Genomic DNA, 8,574 nt, shown 5'->3' on the forward strand with positions numbered 1-8,574 from the left:
TTATTTATCAGGTTTTACTCATACATCCATACATATACTTTTTTTCGTATGAATAATGAATTAAATTATTTAAATTTGTTTCTTTTATAGAATAAGACCTATACTTAGTATAATGATTTTTAGTTATTGTATTCTTTTTTTTTTTTTTAATAAAAGATTAAATTTCTGGTTTTACTTTAAGGATGCCTTAGACATATTATGCTTTACTCTTTTACAGAGGACTTTTTTTACCGCAGTTCATAGAGAAGCTATTACATGATCTTACCATGTAACAATTATCACTATACAATTTACATATATCAAATAAATTACTATTAAACAGTCACATTAAATTAAATTAATTAAATTTTATCTGATAATTATTTTGTAAAATAATGTAATGTATTTACGTAAAACGTAACGTAATACCTACTTTGTGAAAATAGTATAAGTAGGTAGCGATCCAAAAGGCAACCATCACATCCATACACACATTTTTTTACAGCCCATAATACATCATATTATAGGCCACGTTTGAACTTGATGGTTTTTAATTCAATATGTTACATAGATACTTACCCCCTGCTGGAACATTCTATAACATCAGAGTTTAAATTATTAATATGAAAACGCTTAAAATATAAAATATATTGGTTATAGTATGACAAACGCTTTTCTAGTTAACATTTTTTTAAATCTTCAAAAAATATTAGCTGTAACACCAAAATAAAAGCTGTACTTTTGGCAAAATTATTACACTGTAGTCGATCACCCTAGAAAAAAATTTATGCAAATTTGTGATATTGCTGAATTAATATAATATACGATATACTAAAACGCATAGTATAAGTCACTGATATCCCCATACTCCAAACAAAATTATGATTTATTTGCACACTCATTCGGATACAGTTCAATACCTATTTAGTTATTTAAAGATAAACATCTCATACCGTACAGTAACTCAGTAACTGTATACCGAGTAACCCGAAGACCAAAATCAAAATTCACACAATCCTGTATCCAATGACAGAACACGCGAATAATTACCATTCATCACTGGCCATCTTAGTTAAGGTCTCTACACCATCTGCTACCAACTACAAATATTGAAATATATGCCATAGGCAAATCCCATAATGTGAGGTCATTATTTGACCACGTTGAAATTTAATATCCGTTCATGTGTACATATTTACTTTATTTTTTATTTTTTTAGTAACAAACATAACATTATTAAATTGATTATGTATTTGAGATGATCAACGTGATTAAATCAAATAACATAATATTATCATAATGATATTATACCAAATCGTTCATACCACTCTATTTAGTTATTTATCAATACCAATATTCTGAATTGTGGCAATTGTGACTATATAATATAACAACGCAAAATCTAATCCCGTTGTTCGAATAGACGAAAACCTCAAATACATATGAATACGTCATTTTAAAATTTCTAATAATACGAAATAATTATATAGGTACCACTATAATTAAATAGTAATTAATAGTAAAAAGAATATATTAGTAAATATTTTCAATTTTCTTAAACACATTGCGTAATTATAAATGCCATAACATAATATTGTAATATTTCATATTATTATTTATTTAGGTTAATTCTGGTAAATGCTCCTTATTAGCCGAAAGAAATGTTTTTTAAAAATGTGCAAATATGCTTAATATTAATGACTGTAGCAGTCTGAATGGCTTATAAAATTAAAAAAAATACCTTATACCATCAACTATCATATTATAGGTAAACAGTAAAATAAATTCCTACTCCACTAATTAACTTCATTCATCTTTTAACACATCAATGTTATTTTATATATTTTTTTTTTTTCGTATGGCGCTATGTCCAGGAGTAGGCCTGAAGGCCTACTATGATATATGAACCCTATGTACTGAAAAACATTTTAAATATTTAAGTTAATAATTACATATTATATAATAACATTTCTAAAAACTATATTTTAACTTCCAGAAATACATAGATAATATTACCTATTGCTTGGATAAATAATGTGTTAAGTATTCTACAAAAAATAGGAAGACTTTGTTTGACTATCGAATGCATAATATAGTATTATTTGATAGTTTTCTAGCATATTTTAGATTCTGAGAAGTGCAATGAATTTATTAATTTTGCAATGATAAGTATATTTTTATTTGTGTGTGTGTACACTGTAAGTAGACGAAATTATACTTTTATTTTCAACTTCAGTATCTTTTCCGATGAGAAAGTGAATTAAGATGGTGGTATCGAAAAGTTACACTCCCCGGTAGTTTTCAAAAGCGCCGGGAAAAACGAAAAACGAGAATTTTTTTATTTCCACTGAAATAATATATATAATATATATATATATCATACTACCATTATCTGTGAACCATAAAATTTCCAAATTATTTTAACTTGTTTTAAGCTATTCACGAACATATTTTCTATCTTATTAATTTTTTTTCTTTTATTGTTACCATATCAGTTCAAAAAAAGTGGATAAGTCGTGGATGTCGCTCTGCCGTACAGAATGTTACAAGTGGGTTACTTTAATGGATGGAATTAAATTTGAATCCCATGATATTATATCGATCATTGTATACGAAAAACTATTCTGAGCGGAAACGGTTTATCTGTCTAGAATATATTATAGATTATTAAAAATGTTCAAATCTTAGATTTAAAAAGAAAATTTTTTATGAATTTTCTAGCATAAAATAATTTACGAATTTTCGTGATTTTTACGTATGTTATTAAAATTAAAATTTAAATACTAGTAAAAAAAAAATGGTCACTATGTATTTCTTTTATTTTTCAACTGCTATTGTAAAAATATGTTAGGAGTCTTGTATTTAATTTTAAAATCTTTGATTTAAAAAGAAAAACTTTTATGAATTTCTATCTAAGATAATTTGAACATTGCCGTAATTTTTACGTATTTAGTCAAAATTTAAACTTTAAATACTTATAAAAATAAATCGTGTCTATGTATTTTTAATATTTTTCAACTGCTATTGTTACAATGTGTTAGAAGCCTTGTATTAAATTTTCAAGCTTTTCTACCCAACAAATACATTTGTATCGATGTTTATAGAAAAAAAACTAAAAAAGTTAAAAAATTTAAATTTCAGTAAACAGTTCAAAACGTAGAAAATGCCTATATAAACAATATTCAGTGAAATATTCAGTGAAAATTTCAAGTATCTGCGGTAATTTATTTTAGAGTTACACCAAAATAAGAAAATCACTAAATGTAAAATCCAGTGAAAATCCAATGTTGTAAAAATTTAAATATCAAATGCTCATAAAAATGTAATTTGAATTTCGGTGGACATTTTATTTTTGATAAAGATTGACAAACTTGTAAGGAATCTTGTATTACATTTTCAAAATCTTTCTAAATTTTTAGTCTGTTTACCCCGATTATTTAGAAAAATATTGAGAAGTTTTACTTTTGACCCCTCAAAATACCAACTAGATTCACATTCTGATCGAACGAGGTACTGAAGTCAAAAATTGAAGCACTTTTACTGCCCCAAAACGTGATGACAGACACAAAAAAATATATAAAAAACACACACATCATGGTAAAATCAATACATTCATCACTCCGCTTAGAATCTAATACATGGACAACATTTTTTTACAAACATGTTGAAATTTTAACAACTAATATCAAATCAATTATTTTGTAATTAAAAATGATTATGCTATAAAATCCCCCAATTTTCATAGCCAAGGATTGAAAATTTATAACAAAGTTCCACGTAAATAGTTCGTTCTGTAACCAAAACATCTAAAAATATATGGGTATAAACACAGTTATTTTTATAGTTATTTTAAATTCGAATGTGGACGAAATTACATATTAAAACCAATAATAACGCTTTTAGTTATTTTATTGCAAATCAAAAATATTATTTGTATGTACATGCAACTTTTAAAGTGTATTAAATTATATTTTTCACTGTATGTTTCATATACAATGACATTTTCAAATGTGATTTTTTAGGTCAAAATAAATTTAACCTAATGTAGTACTAATAATTAGTAAAATAGTAAAATAGTCTAATAGTAAAATAAATTGTTTTAACACAAAAATAACATAAAGTATACCTTATACCTACCTAATAATATTATAGGCTAAAACCCGTCTTCGATCAGAATCGTTTTTAATTTACAATTATTTACATAATTGAATTAAAAAGTGACTCTATTGTAGACACCTAATGTACAGCAGAATCGGCAGGTCATTATCCACTGACCCTTTTTTTTATATTAAATTAAATAAAAATGAATTCTTTTTTTTTAAATTTAAAATGTATGATTAACAATCTGTTTATAAATATTGAATAAGTTAATATTATTCTCAGTCATTATAATAATGATGATATGAATCTTATGAAATCATCTATTCATTTAATAAAAAATCTTCAATTTTCAAAGAGGAATTTCGACAAAATTAATAACTAAACTACAAAAATATATAATATTCTTGCAATAAAATTTAAAATCATATTTAATATTATTATTATAATATATATATGTATTTTTTTTAATTTTTACTGTGCTTTATAATCGATTCGGGTTAAAGATATTAAGGTATAGGTACTTATATAATCTATTACCTTATGGTTTTAAATAAAAATTAGTATTTAGTATACATGGTATCCTATAAAATTATTAATTCTCCTCTTTCTTATATGTATAATAACTGTGTAAGTGAGTATAACAAAATAATAATACTTATAATCAAAATCACATTTCATTATAATCTTAAACGTGGAATAAATAATTTAATATTAATACCATATTACTATGTATGATTTATAAAAATTGGCGTAACTATAAATTGTATATAAGAACGTAATCTGTATATTTCATAAAACTTATATTATTTTTTATCTATAATATATAATATTTGTATTTTGTATGGTTAACTATTTACATTTGCTTTATTGTCTATTTTAGTATTTTATTATTTGGTTGAGAGCAGTATACACAATGGCCCAGAAATGTGTAGTAAATATAGTTACCTAATTGGACTAGAATAATAGTAGTGAGTGTTAATAGTGTATTTTAAAATATTCCTAAGTACATAAGTACAGTTTTAAACTTTTAAATATATTTCGTTGATGACCTAATAATTTAATTTGTAATGGATTTTTATTTTATTAGGTATCACATTCAAAATGAATAATTTTACAACATTGTAAAATAGTTATTTGATATTGGTCTGCTGTTTGGATAATTTAAAAATTCGATAAATAAACCAACTGATGAATGACATTTTCCAGATAAAAAAAAATTGATAATAAACTCAATAAGCTCTTTTTTATGTGCTATTAAGGCGTAAAATGACTAAAATTATGGTTTAATGAATTTAAACATACCTCAAAGTTATTCCGAAAACTATTAAACTCTTAATGTTTTTATATTTTTTTTTGTGTATAAATTTTAAATATATTGAGGGGCTTGAAATGTTTATTAAGAGGCTAAGCCCCCCAAAGCTATTTAGAATTTATTTAAATTTATATATGTGTTAAACATAAAAATGCTCAGTTCCCGTATTTTTATAATTTCTTAATATTATTCTTGCTATTAAAAATAAAGTATTTGTAAACAAAATCAAACAGTTCACTACAATTACACATACTTACTACTTGACGATCATAAAGAGGGGAATAATTAATTTAAAAATATTTTCACCATGAATACATAATATGCATATTATATCATCAAGTAATATTACATAATATGTATAGTCAAGCCACGATAACTCGAAGTCGAAGGGGGGTAAAAATTTGATTCGAGATATCTAACTAATTAATAAGGGAAGGTTTTTCTAGAGGAATAAAAAAAATCTAGTAGTCAAGTTTTTCAATTTATCACGGCTCGACTGTATTAATAACTGCAGTTGTTCTAAATACATATAGTTAAAAATTTGAAATTAACATTTACCACTATATAATAAATAAATTTTATCATTCCATAACATAAATATTAAATAATTCTATTTATCTGCATTAAATTAGCAATAATAAAAATACACTTCAGAGCAGTGGCGTATTTTGGGTGATTTCTCGGAGGAGAGGTATTCATTATTAAAGTACACGATATGTAAATATTATTTTACAAGCGTATATGTGATATGGAGATGACAGATACCTATAGTAAAATAAGAATATTAATTTATAAAATAAACGATAATACCAGTATTTAGGCCTTTTTTGTTATATTCGGGGGCTATCCTGACAACCCCTCCCCAAAATACGCAACTTTTTCGAAGTGCTTAAATTACAAATTTGAAATTTGAACATGTTCATATGTTATTCTATAATAATAAAACGGGTATTAAACTTATATTTGTACTTAAGTACTATAACATGACATTTTAGCAATTAAATATTCATAAACTTTAGTATAATATAGTCACTAAAAAGAAGTCACTATTTCTATATTCCTATAAAAACAATTATAATTAGGTCTAAAAATAATTTATATAAAATTAAACTATATAATTCATAGGTACTATTAGTTTACGTAAAAATCTCTTATATATACACGCATTAGTTATTAATTAAATACTATTTATAATACATTATTATATATATATATAGGTATTATAGGTACGTAAAGTATCACAGAGCCACAAAGCGGTAACTAATTTAATACATTTTTTCTACCTTACAAATTTTAATATTTTAAACAAATTAACTATATAACAGGCTTGTTATTACAACAAGCTTTAGACTTACTTAAGAATTATTTAAATCCTATGAAATGCACCTAAAAGGTTTCGTGTTTATTTATCATGTTCTTGACCCACTACTAATATATTTACAGCGTACCCTCAGAAATGCTTATAATGCAATAAAGGTTTTGTTAAGCTGGCCAAAATAAGAGGTACTTATTTTATTTTTAAATGAAATGAAATAGAAATATTTAAAATATTTAAACTATAATTATTTGAGAATCAAAACTTATGAAAAAAAATCTAACTAAAAACTATAATGTGCATTATAGGTACACAACGTTAAAACAATACTATGCTACTACTGCTAGCTATGGGCATAAATAATAAGTTAACATAAAAGATTTAACTGTTAATTATTATACTATAAATTAATGATATTAACTTGTTTATTTTTCGAGAATAAAACTTATTTTTATTTACAAATTAAAAAATTCAATATAACTCAATTAAAATATATTAAATAAACTAAATTAATTTTTTTTTTTATATTTAGACGATTATAATTTATAAGACATTGTTTTTCAGTAACAAACTTAAATAAATATTTTTATTTATTTCAACGAATTTTAAATTAAATAAGCAAAACTGAATTATTTGATAAGTATTTTAGTTTTAATTTTAATTTTACTTAGTAAATCTATTAATAATCATAAGTGCAATTTTCTAAAATATCAAAAAGTAATCATAAACTAATTTATTTACATTTTCCAAGAATTAGTTCACGTTTAGTTAAGTACATTTAATATATTTAACAATAAATTATATCTACAAACATTTAACATAACATATAATTTTATTATAATTTGTCATTTAAATAATTAGTAATTATATTTTCCAAACTATTATATGTCATTCAAATAAGTAATAAAATATGTACATTACCTAATCGATTAGGTAGCTTAATTATGTTATTATAAAGAATCGAAGTATTTTTAGTTTAGACGAATTTCTATACCTACCATAGAATAGTTTATCCTCAATTTGTCTGTACACCTTAAAAAACAAAATCAAATTAATAATTTATTGCAAATACTGGCACATAAGATACAACAGTTTTGAATTAAAATGTAAATTAATATAATATTGTCAAATAAGTTGTATTGTAAAATAGAAATATTTCTTAAAATGTATAAACAAAAAGATTTAAAAAAAAACTCTTGAACTGATTTTAAAACAAAATCGGTATCGGGTAATACATGTTCATATTTATATAATCTTCTATAACAATATATAATATTAGATAATATCTCGTTAATGAATATACAGCTGCAGTGTAGAAATCGACTACAATAACAATACCATTCGTTAGTAGTTGTTTATTATAAGTGTATATTATGTGATTCCATTATGATTACATTCATGTTTACGTACTTTTTATTTAAATTTTAATTAGAATACCTGCTTTTAAGATATACACATGTATAAATACATATATATATATATATATATATATATATATATATATCAATAATATATACGGAGCCTACACTCTACACATAAACAGTTCATTAGTACATAATAATATATCCATATACCATACAGCTGATGGTACGTTAAACAATAGTCTCGACAATAATTATAATAATAGCAATAATTATACCGTCATGTGCACGACCTATGGTCTGTGTGTTAGGTATTTCAACAACATATTATAATATTATTACACCAAATTAAAGTTGTAGACTTGGGGTGATCACTATATTATTTCAATATAATTTGATGGTAGTTTATTTTTTAATGATTTAAATAAAAACTATGTTGATAACGATTTGATTATAATAGTAACCACCTTAAGAAGAATAATAAAAAAAAATGTATCATACAAATA

Source organism: Diuraphis noxia, unplaced genomic scaffold (assembly GCF_037042655.1).
Source record: "Diuraphis noxia isolate RWA-SAM2 unplaced genomic scaffold, SU_Dnox_SAM2 contig0002, whole genome shotgun sequence".
Lineage (NCBI taxonomy): Eukaryota > Metazoa > Arthropoda > Insecta > Hemiptera > Aphididae > Diuraphis > Diuraphis noxia.